At 40.5% G+C, this 12808-nt stretch overlaps 1 pseudogene; it reads right to left on the bottom strand.

Moving 5' to 3' along the window:
* Positions 1–5004: 5004 nt before the first annotated feature.
* LOC112310986 (NADH-cytochrome b5 reductase 3-like) lies at positions 5005–11381 on the bottom strand (annotated as a pseudogene).
* Positions 11382–12808: the final 1427 nt, after the last annotated feature.

Below are 12808 nucleotides of genomic sequence, written 5' to 3'. Positions count from 1 at the left end.
CCAGCAGTGTGGGGAGGCCTTCTAGGTGGGCCTCAGGACCAGACTCCACGTGAAGATCTCTAGGTAGAGGCCTGAGAATTGTAATTCAGTCAAAACTCTAGCTAATTCCCCTGCCGGGGGTCTCAGTGCTGGGGAGAACCACCACGGTGCTTGCAGAAACAGGCATATTTCATGAGAAGAATAAACCCAAGCGTCACATCCTGGTTTGCCTCCTTCAGGGCTCTGGGCAGAATGGCCGGTGTCTCGAGCGTGAGTTGCCCGATGAATGTGCTGGTAATCTTATCTGTGTTCTTTTCATATAAAGAGCAGCTAAGTATCCGTACCCAGAAGCGAAATAGTCCTGAGAATGGTCAGTCCACATTCTCTAGGTTTAAGAAGGCTGAAAATACCCTGCGTTGTAATCTGCCATAATCACCCTGGAACCGCATTATTAATAGCGCGAAGTCTTTTTCCAGGATTCAGACCCTGAAGAAATGAAATGACCCCAGAGAAATGAAAAATTGTCATCAAGAGAAACTAGAATTCCCTTTAGTTTAAATCATTTTTTACATTTCTCTGAGTGGCTTGTCAGACTCAGCTTTCACTCGTCTGGGATTTGTTGAGTCCTGTGGCCACATAACGTAGTTAACACTCAAGGCAAATTTAAGACTCAGGAGCAGTCATATTTGCAAAAAGTATGCCTCATAGGACTTGGTTGAGACAAATTCTTGTAAGAACCATGAAATTTGTGTTGTATTATTTGTCTAGACTTGAAAATGCCATATGCTTAATTTACTGTAACAATTTGCTCTTGCTACTCATTTTACATCACCTTTCATTAATTTCTCATGTATAAATAGTTAATATTTATAGCTTAAGGTGTTGCCAGTGTAGTGGGAATAAAAAGCAAGTGATATATGACACTGTCGCCATTCTCTGTTCAGAGAGGTCTAATTTTATGATTTTGGCAACACTTACTGCTCGAATGAAGCAGTGAGATCATTGAATCAAATAGCTGTCCTATCGCAGCTCATCTTTGTACTTTAATAGCTAGATTTTACAACTTGGTCTCTGCCTTGATAATTAAATATTTCATCATTCATATGCCTTTAACTTCATTGCTTAAAACTTGCCCCACATTTTTGGTTTTAGCCTTTGTCCCACTTTTTGGTATGTCACTGAACAGGCCGAGCACTCAGTAAACTATGCTGTTCACATTCTTGCATAACATTCTAGTTTAGAACACAGTGGTCTTTTTGTTGCAGAGAAACCAGCTAAAGAATGTTCTCATTTATGTGGTAGTAAAAACCTCAGACATTACCTGTATGACACTGCCATACATTTAAAAATTTTTTTTTACCTAAATGGGCTATTAATTACATGTAGCATTGAGGAGAATAATGTTGACTAAATCAAAATTATGAAAACTATTTGTTTTAGGAAGGTAATCCAAAAATTCACAGGCGTATGTCAACACATACGTTTGTCCTAAGTAATTCAGTAACTAATGCAGGCTCTCTCTCTGGTCTCCTATATTAACTGAACTAGGGTGATGGTAGGAAGTGCCCAGGTTTGTACAGATAATCAACTGCTTATCGAGTCTTGGCTGCCCTTTAGTGAGTGGCCATTTGTCAAGGGTGACATAAAGATAGCTTTTAGATCCATTAGATATTTATTTAAAGACTTGATGATCCTCCAGCTGCAATGCCAGTGTGCCCAGGTATGTAACTCAGTGTTCACGATAGAACATTCTCAAGATCTTTGCCTTCCGTAATCAATTCGCAAACTGCTGTTCCTGTCTGCGCCCTGTGCCAAGGCTTCCTGAGCGCCAGTTCAGTGGCGAACTGCAGTATGTCTAAAAATTCTAGTCCTAAGACCCTTGCGCAGACAAATGCCAGTCATCCCAGTGTCGCATGCAGGAAGTCCCTGGTTCAAGTACCATATTCAGCAAATTCCCAGGCATGACCAAACTTGCTAGAAACCAGAAAGGAATTCTGGGAAATAGGCCAGGATCCTGGGTGTCATTGTCATTCAAGCCAATTCTGGTTTCAAAATTCTTTTGAGATTGTTACTCAATGATCAAAATGCATTCAACAGTGCTTGGCCATGTGTCACAATACAAGAAACACACTGCAGAATTGCGTTTGCATGTTGCTAGCTTTTTGGTTGCATGTTGCTAGCTTTTTGGTATAAGAAAATTTAATCCTTGGTTGAAAAGTTTCTTTTGTTTTTGAATTTACATAAAACCTACTGATGAGGAATATCCAAATAGACATAAAACTAGATTAGGACTTTCTATCAACTATAATCAGCCTAATAATCCCTTATCTCCCATCTTCCCTGTTTCCAAAGATGCCCTGAAGAATTAATAAGAGCATTTTATTTAAGATGTTGTAATAAGCACAAGGAAGACGTGACTCTAAAGATATTGTCAAGAAATGGTAAGCCTTTAATGATAGGCTTTACCAAGTGAGTAATAGTATCCCTCAATAATCTATATGATGTGATCTCAATAAAAATAATCTGCGATGTGGTCTCAATAAAAATGCAACAGGATTTTTTCTAAAGCCAGAAAAACTCTGAAATTCGTATAGAAAAATATAAGAATAGCCGAGAAATTTCTTAGGGGAAAGCGTAAGTGTGATACACCTACTATAGTGTAAAGCTGCTGTGATCAAAAAGTAATAGTGTATGAAAAGACAAGAGAAACTGATGGGAAAAACTGAAAAACCACAAATGCATCAGATAGACAAATTTAGCATATGATGACATGTGAAATCATTCACACTTGCTCTTAGCGAAAAGGCCAAGAAGCGATACATTCTAAATCATTCAGTGAGCAGAGTCTAAAATGAAAGTACAAGACACCACTTTTCACCTCTAAGATTGACAACGTTTGAAAAGCTTGATAACATGCTCTGTTGGTCAAAGTGGTAGGAAATAGGTACTCTCAAATGTTTGCTAGTGGAAACATGAATAGTTACAACCCCTTTGGAGGGCGATTTGGGAACAGCTATTGAAATTGAAAATGCCCATGCCCTTTAACTCAGCAATTCTGCCTTTATAAGTTTATCCTTCAGCTATTCTCACACATGCAAAATGACCTACACATAAAGTAATTCATTGCAGAACTGGTGACAGCAAAGGGTTGTAAGCAATGTAAATGGCTGTTGGTTGGGAATTATTAAATAAATGATGTTACCTCCATAAAGTGGAATGATGTGTGACTTAAAGATTTAAAAAAATTAAAGATAAGGCAGTTCTGTGTGTACAGGTATGGGACAATCCCCAGGCTGTATGATTAAGTGAAAAAATGCAGAACAGTATGTATAGAGTGCAGAGTGTAGCAGAAGCGTCCAACCTGTGGCCCATGGGCCACGTGTGACCCAGGATGGCTATGTATGCAGCCCAACACAAAATCATGCATTTACTTAAAATCTTTTTTTTTTTTTTGCTCATCAGTTTTCATTAGTGTTTGTGTATTTAATGTGCAGCCCAAGACAACTCTGCCTCTTCCAGTGCGGCCCAGAGACACCAAAAATTTGAACACCCCTGGTAGAGTCTCATATATAGAATGTATACTGTTATAGGGGGTGGGGTAATGTAAAATACCTCTGAAAGATAAACTAACCCTTGTGGTTTTCCCTGCAGATGAGAATTAGATAACTGAAGAACAGGAGTGGGGAGGGAGACTCCCTGTTATCTATAGTCTTTTGTGCCTTTTGAATGTCTAATTGGATGCACGGGTTACCTATCCAAAAGTGTCTCTGTGGGTTTTTAAGAAACAACAAACAATACAACCCTGATTAACTTATATTCCACAGTCTAAATACCATGGGATGTAAAAGCTCCTTTTTCTTTTGAGATTATTGAGAGTGTAAGACACAGGGAGACTGTAGACGGTAAGACACAGGGAAGAAGTGTCTTACCTAGACATTCAGAGAAATGAAGGATCGGGGTCTTTAAAAAGTAGGACGATTTAACTGCCCCAGTCTTCTGAAAGAACTTTTAACAGAATTATTGGCCCAGACATAGCTGTAAGTCAATCTAATAACCTATATAACTTGTTTTTAATATTAGCAAAGTTTTATTTCAATGTCTTCTCTGCTCATAAATGACTGAAAAAGCCAATATGCAAAGGAAACCCTCTGCTGTCTAAAGGCAACGTCGAGGCCACTGAGAATGCAGCCAGACAGGAGATCTGCTCCAAATCTCCCTCATGCTTGGGTTCGGGCAGCAAGAGGGATGGGTTTGGGACTGAAGAATATGTAAACATTAGCTCTGCCACCAGGGTTGGTGGCCCAGGACCCTGAAGCAGTTGATGTAACAACCAAGCCGACAGCTTGGAACTCGCAAAGCTGTTGAAAATTTGGGTGTGTTGGGGAAAATGTGGAGGCTTTGGGAGGGCCTGTGTGCCAGCCAGAGGGGCCCTCAGCCAGCCCCTCCCTCCCTGGCCCTAGGGTGGGGACAGCCTCTCACCCCCAGCAGTCCCCGCCAAGAGGACTCTTGGGTGGTACATGTATGCAGTGTCAGGGGCTAAGGCCTGGCCTGGCACTGAGGCAGGTAGTGAGGGGCAGTAGGCAAGGGTCCCAAGGTAGTGGCGGGAGATTCCTTGGCACCTAAAGCTCTGGACTGCCCATATATTTACATTTATTTCCAGACTGTGGTCTGCCCTGGGAGGGGTGAGTGGAACACAATGCTGGTGGCCTTGGTCCAGTAGTGTAGGTGGCGTGGGGATGAGGGAGGGACAGGACCTGGGGCCAAGCATCCCTGGTAAGAACCTACTAAAGGTCAAACAGGAACCTGCCGGGAAGGTGGCTGTGGTGGCCCACTCTAACAGAACCCTGTTCCCAAAGGAGTCCATTGGGGGCCAGCCCAGCAGGGTGGCCACCGAGGCCAGGCATGGGCAGGCCGGGCTGAGCCTGGGGCCCTAGTGTGAGATGGGAGGGAAATGATGTTAAAGATGGAAGGGAGGGAGGGGTGTAGACTGGGCACATGAGGATGCTGGGCAGGCCCTCCCAGCCCTCAGAAGGAAAAGCAGCGCTCCTTGGGGTGACCTACGTGGTCCAGGTTGGGCGGGCCGGGGCCCAACATCATGGGCGGCATCCACACGTCAGTATCAGTGGCTCCGCTGGGAGCCGCAGGTCATCCCTGATCATCTCATTCACAAAGCCCCCGCTGTAGCTCCACACCTCAGGGGCGTTGTCCACCGCGTACCTGAGCTGGAAGTGCGCAAAATGCTAGTTCCCCGGTTCCTCCACCTTGGGCCACGGCACGTTGGCCGCCTCCGACGGGTTGGCAAAGAGCAGGAGGCACACGGGGTGGTCATCTGGGTCCTTCAGGATGACGCAGATCACCTGCAGCTTCAGGGTGACGCCTGTTCCTCCCGTGCTCTCGCCGACACACTGGACCGCGCTGATGGCCGGGGTGGATTTCTTGTCTGGGCGGATGGCAAACATTCCTTTGCCCTCGCAGACCAAAAGCCGGTTCACGCCCCAGAACTCAACGGTGTCTCCAGTCTCCGTGCTTTCCAGGTACCGGGACATCTTCTCTCTGGCGGGAAACCTGGGATGGGTGTCTCTGAAGCAAACCCTGATGACCAGGTCCACGAAGCCTTTGTCGTCATCACTGGAGACGGGCGTGAGGCCGAACGACTGGGTTTCCGTGATTAAAGCCGAGAGGTAGATGTGCTGGCCAACAGGGAGGCCCAGGACATGCCGGGGTCATGGCCGTGCAAAACGGCCTCCTCATCAGTGAGCCACAGCAGGTGCTTCAGGTCCAGGCTCTCGAAGGTGAGGCCCAGGGTGGGGGGTGGGCCCTGGAGCAGCTTCCTAAGCAGGTTGCAGAGGAACCAGACTGGGGACACACCACGTGGGCCAAAGCGCTCAGCTGGGCCCCGGTGGTGGTGCCACGCTGCTCTTGCTCCTGCGAAGCGAGGCAGAGCCTAAATAACTTTTAAAATAGTAACACTTGCCCGTGAGTCCTAGCCTTTGGTCCAAATATTATAGAATTAGCATTTCAATATGCTCAACAGGATTTAAATCAAGCACTTGGGAACTCCTCAATGAGTTCATTGTTTTGTTTTGTTTTACCTTTGAATTGTTTCTTCCTGTAGTGAATAATGTTAGACAAGGGGGGAAGTATACCCCCTCGGCTAGGAAACCTGGTTCTTTCTATGATGGAGAAGAAGCAAATTATGTAAGATCAAAAGTGATGTAGCCACTTCTGCCTTCTAAGGACAATACAATAGTAACTCCTACCAGTGGGGGAGTATATGCTCCCGACTTCACACAAAAGTCAGAGGGAAGTCTTTGCTCCTACTTCACCTTGCAGGCTGGAGATTCACACTCCCTTAGAGGAGCCACTGTTTTTGCAAAACACACTAATGAGTTTGGGGATATGCCAAGGCAGGGCTGGGAAAGATGAAAGGAGCTCTGTATGTAAAAAGAACTGAGCTGAGGAGTAGAGAATCCTAGAGCCCAGGCAAATTTAAGGTTGGGAGACGTGAAAAGGGTCTCCCAGGGACAGGGAAACCAAGCACCCTTCTGTAAGTTTGCCGCACACACAGGTGTGAATGATCATTCAAGAGCAACAGCGGGGAAAGCACTGATATTCCTCACTTGGGACAGACCGATGTACAACAGTAACACCATGTGGTCAGGCAAAACAGTTGATAAACCAAATTAAGTCTCCAAATCCTGAGGTGATTGGAAAATGCCTAAATTACCCACATTTCCCTGAGGAGGGACAGAGCTCAAGCTAACTTCCTTTGAATTTCGAAGGAGAAAGTAATCCTACTGATATCTGGGTTATATACTTCCCTCCACTCAAGGCCTGTACAATAAGATTATGAAACAGGCAATACATTTATGTGCCAACAGAATTAAGGAGGCACATCGGGAGTGCTTGGAATTCTCTGCCCTAAGAGTAAACTTCCAGAGACTTAAACTAACCCAGTCCCCAATTCTTGGTCAAGATATCAGACCCATTGACTTCTCGTTCTCCCAAGACTTTTCTTTAAATACTTGCTTCTTCCAAAGAACTTCTTAAATTTTCTCTCCAAAGAACTTTCTAAGTATTTAATCATAAAAAATCCATGTTTTTTTTCCCTAGTACTTTTACAGTGTGTTTACACTTAAATCTGCTAATCCATTTCAAATTTACATTGGTATATAGGGAGAAGTATTTTTTCACATACTTAGTTAACTGTTCAAACATTTCTTTACTGAATAATCAATCCTTCCCCTATTTAATTAAAATGTCATTTTATCATGCTAAAATTATTCATGTATAAGTCTATACATGAATTTTTTTACAAAATATCTGACCAGTACTCTTCAAAATTATCAAAGACATGAAAAACGAAGGAAGGTTGAGAAGTTGTCACTGAAGGAGACTATGCAGACACGGTGACTGAAGGCAGTGTGGGGCCCTGCGCAGCAAACAAGACAGTGGAAAAACCGGGCACCCCCGATACGGTCGGTAGTTGAATTAATAGTGTTGTGCAAGTATTAGTTTCTTAGTTTTAATAAATATAGCATGGTAATGTAAAATGTTAACTTTATCATTATTCTCCTTTTTTTAAAAAAGTAGGGTTCTCAGTTATTACTTTGAGGGGGTTTTTTCAATAAGAATTTTAAAATCAGTTTTTCTGCTTGTAAAAATTTATCTTGGTGCTTTCAGGGACACTTAAATTTATAGATTAATTGGGAGGTAGTAGGCATCTTTATTGATATTGAAACCTCCTATCTAAGAAAAGAATGTGCTTTTCCACTCAAGTTTTGTTTTGTGTCTGTTAGAGTTTTTAAAAGTTTTATTTGTATAGATTGTGAACATTATTTCATTTTATTGTGAAGTAGTTTGTCTTTTTTGTGACTACAATATATGGTCTCTTTTACCCATTAGGTTTTCTCAGTGGTTGTCATTTGTATGTGTCAGGCTACCCCTCATAAAATGTTCATTTCTGTAAGTCAAAAAAATGGTTAAACATTGGCAATTGTATAGCTTTCCTAATAGGAATACTAATGATTTGTTAATATTTACTTTATTCATAATTACCTTAGTGTTGTCATACTTTGTCGGGTGATTTTCTTGAATTTTTCAGCTTTGTAATTATATTATTTATAAATATATATTTATATTTATATTTAATATAAATATATTTATATAAATATTTATATTATATAAATATTTGTTATATCTTTATAATATAAATTTAATATAATATAATACAAATATAAATATATTTATATAAATATTTATATTATATGAATATTTATATTATATAGATATTTATATTATACGAATATTTATATTATATAGATATTTGTATTATAAAATATTTATATTATATTTATATTATATAGATATTTATATTATGTTTATATAACATAAATTTATATTTATAAATATAATATAAATAATATATAATATATTTGTATTATAAATATAAATATAAATAATATAAATATAAATTATATATATGACTAATCTTAACAGTATCTTTGAAATCCAATTTTCATAGCTCTTATTTATTTTGTTGTCTAATTGGGAGCTGTTACGTCCAGAATGATGATCCTGGTTACAATGGTGATGGTAGACATCCTCGTATTTCCCTGTACAGCATCGACTTTCTGCTTATATCTTGAGCATATGATATAACATATTTATACCTATTTTTATATTAAGCATTTTACTCAAGAATACTTGAAATTTTCAAAATCTTTTTCAGCAGCTGTGGAGATGGTCATATGATCTTTCTCTTTTTAAATACTAACATGGTGAGGTATATAGATGGGTCTCCTAAGACGGAATCATCTTCGAATTTCCTCTGTGACTCTTCACAGATGTACTGTTCTTTTGTGCAACATTGAATCTGCTTGCTAATACACTCTTTGGAGCCTGTACATTCATATTCGTAAGTGCTTTGGTCTGTGATTTATGTTCTGTGTTACCATTGTTGAGTTTTGGTATCAGCTACAGGCTGGCTTCATCCAGAGGCCCTGCAAATTTTTCTTCTTTTCTACATGCTTTTAGAACATTTGGTGTCATCTGTTACTGAAAAGTTGGTAGCATTTACTAGTAAAATTATGGGACTAGGGAATTATTTATTTGCTTATTTTTGGTAGGGAGGTTGACAAAATTCCACAATTTTCTCAGAGTAATTGCTGTGTTTTGATTGTCTGTCTCTTCTGGGGATGACATTGGCAATTAATATTTTATTAGAAAGTCATCCATTTTGTACATTAAAAAATTTTTATTTGCATAGAGTTGAGCAAAATCAGCTTTTAGAAGTCTTTTAATTTTCCTTATGTCTATGGTTATTAATCCATTTCCACCATATTTTTAGTATGTGTGCTTTCTCCATTAAAAAGTCTTAATTATTGATTTTGGTTTTTTTATTTTTTAAAAGAGGCAGAATTAACTTTTAGTGAGGAGAAATGGAATGAAACTCTTAATTATTTTTTAAGTTAAATGTAATTATAAATTTAACTGTCTTGTGGTTTTTGATTTTGGAATTGTTGGCAATTCATTTTTTTCTAAGCAACAAACCTAATTATGACAATTAGAAATAAAAAGATACTGTTTTTATTGCCTTTCTTTAAAATGGCCTTCCTCTGTTTCTTTCTTCTTTTTATTGATAGACTGATTGTTGAGAAGCAGGGGGGAAAGAGAGATTTGTTGTTTCACGTATTTATGCGGTCATTAATCGACTCTTTTATGTGCCCTGACCGGAGGTCAAACCCACAACTTTGATGTATCAGGATGACACGAACCAACTGAGCCACCTGGCGGGGCTATTTCCTTATTTCTTAATTAATTATTATGCAATGGGCCAAACTATAATATGAAGAAGATCAAGGAAAAATACATCCTTAGCTTCTCTCCCTGCCAAAAATTTGCTTTATCTATTAATTTAATTCTTTAGCAACCTAGCAGGTATTCCTTGTTTGTGTGTGGTTTTGATATAATGATGAAGCAGTTAGTTCTACTTCTTTTAATTCAGTTCACTCTAACAGTCTGTTGCTTTGTGCTTGCGACTGTCCTAGGTGCCGGAGAGAGAAAACTTCCCAAAAAGCCAAGCTTCCCTCTCTCCACTGCTCCCAGTCCCCACCCGAAGGAGCTCATGGCCTGTTCTACTGGTACAGGTTGTTCTACTAGCCTCAATCAGACTTTGCAGAAATTTGTGTCACAAAACAGGACAGGGAGAAGGGGGACTGGCTTAATCCAGATTATTTGCCATAACTAAAAGCAAGGAACAAAAGTTAAGCTCGTTAATATGCATGCTCAGTAGTCAGAAGGATTCTCGAAGCAGTATTATTTGTAGAAACCCTCCTGAGTCTGAATGAAGCCCTTGTTTGGCTCTCTAAATTCTGCCTGTTCTGAATTGCCAGATTGTATTTCCCAAGGAGAAGCCTTGGCCCTGCGCGCTCTGCCAAGGAGAGTTGAAGGTGGAGAGGCCTCCATGTCTCTACTGCTCTCAATTCTTGATGCCAGTGGATTCCAGGAATGGCAGAACCAGTTTACAGACAAGCTAGCGAAAGAGTTTAATTACCTTCAGAGGTTTTGCTTTCTCCCAAATGCAAAATATCCTTAATTACTTTAATTCTTACATTCCACATAAAAGGTGGAAGAAACATGCAAGTAACACATGCACAAATGAGATACACCTATCATTTCTTACTTAAAATAGCTAATTCAACATAATCAGTAATCTCCTTAGGGGCATTCTGATGATAGAAGTGGCCTTAGACTCATTATGAAGTTGCAAGGAAAGAGCAGGGTTTGGAGCTTATTACTCATTTGAACCCACTGTAAACCACAAGGCAAAGCAAGAGTACAATTGTACACCTTTGGAATATTTCAGTAAATTTAAATCTTGCATTTCTTCCATAATGGAAATGGTGAGTCATCTGGAGTCTCTGGTACAACTAGTTAGTTTACGAACACTTTGGGGGAAGAAGATACCTGCACCCCTGTCAGTAAAGTGTTTTCTCGTCTGCTTGGAGCCCAGGAAGTGGTCCCTCTGGGATCGTTCTACTGGTGATAGAAGCTGGTGTCCAGACAACACTCATTTCTCATCCTTGTCCCATCTGGAAAATCTCAGCTCTCACTTTCTCTCACTTTTTGTAATACACACTCAGAGCCAAGAACTTGTGTGGGGGACGTTGTTCTATTTTTAAGGCCGTTTGCATCTGTCTTTGTACCATTACCTTTTCATGAAATTATCACAGTGGTAGCATAACTCCAACTGTCCATCTTAATGTGTCCCTGTCTGCATCAAAATAAACCTTTTGACCAGTTAAATATACCCTAATTGTAGTTAACAAGAGCGGGAGAATGACGATGTAGCCTCTGACCTTCTTTGTCCCGCCCTCTGCAGCCACTTCATTGGCACACATTACATCGCAGTGCACTACATTTCCTACGTCTTTTTCACAGTAATTGTCAGTATTCAGGTCTTCTCAGCTGAGTTTTGGATCCTGAACTCAGATATATTGTGTTGATACTTGTTAACCTTCTTGATTGTAAATAACAGCAACCAACTATGGTTCCTTAAGCAGAAATGGAATGTACTAGATGGGTATCTGGTAGTTTCTAGAAGCAAAGAAATGTGGAAATGGATCAGGTAGGACCCAAGGGAGCAAGGCTCAGATGAGCTGTCACCACAGGAGGAGGCTGCTCAGGACGTGCCACACGCTGCAAGGTACCACCCCACAACTGGCATCAGCACCCCTAGATACCCACCACCCCTGTGCTGCGCTTTGCTGTCATTAGGTATGCATCTCGCCCTTCCAGACTCTCCCTGCAGAACCACCCTGAACAGTCCCTAATTGACCTGAGCCCTGTCCTCACCCCCTCGGGATATCGAGTCCCAGGTGGGAGCATTTGATTGGCTGTGCTTAGGTCTTATCCTGGCTCATGCTCCCAGGAAGATAACTGCCCTTTTTCCCTCCATAGTGGAGAGGCCTGCTTCCCTATTATTATGTTAGTGTTCCTCCCAAATACAAAATGCTTTTGGACACTGGGCAACCCAAATTATAAATACTGTATGTAAAATTTCATTTTGTTAATTTAGACTTATCACTTGAGAATAATATCTTTCAAGTAATGATTCTATCATCCAGTTAGTTTTTAAATTTTTATTTATTGATTTCAGAGAGAAACGTTGATTTTGTTGTTCCACTTACTTATGCATTCATTGGTTGGTTCTTGTATGGGCCCTGACCTGGAATCAAACCTGCAACCTTGGCATATCGAGACGATGCTCTAACGAACCGAGCTACCTCACCAGGGCCAGTTAAATAGTTTTCATTCCCAAGTTTCCACTGCTGCACACTTTCTAAACTGGTCTTTCACGTTTCTCTAGACTCAGCCACAGGACTGCACTGCAGAGGGGCAGAAGAAAGCATTGGGACCAGGCTTCCCTCTGGTTTGAGGACCACATGTTAATCTTCAGGAAATGGTTGCCCGAACAGCTATGTCTCTCCTCACTGACTAATTACCCAGTACACACACCTCCATCCTGACACTTACATAACAGATATTAAGGTTTTTATCAGATGCCTTGCAAATATCCAGATATATTAGCTCTCCACCAGTAGCCTTATCTACCAATCTATTAAATCTTTCAATTTTGCTAGTTAACAGGTCCTGTCCGCTGGCCACCAGAAGTATAGAGATAGTAAGATCAGAGAATAAAGATTGGAAACATAAATTTTCTATTCTTCATGTCCCAAAGAGAATAGGAATTAGAAGTAAACTATTGAACTTTGGGAAATAAATATTAACTTCGCAATATTGTTTTTATAATTTTTACTTGTTTTTT

The sequence above is a fragment of the Desmodus rotundus genome, chromosome 7, assembly GCF_022682495.2.
Source record: "Desmodus rotundus isolate HL8 chromosome 7, HLdesRot8A.1, whole genome shotgun sequence".
Classification (NCBI taxonomy): Eukaryota; Metazoa; Chordata; class Mammalia; order Chiroptera; family Phyllostomidae; genus Desmodus; species Desmodus rotundus.
This window is presented reverse-complemented; position numbering and strand designations above follow the sequence as displayed.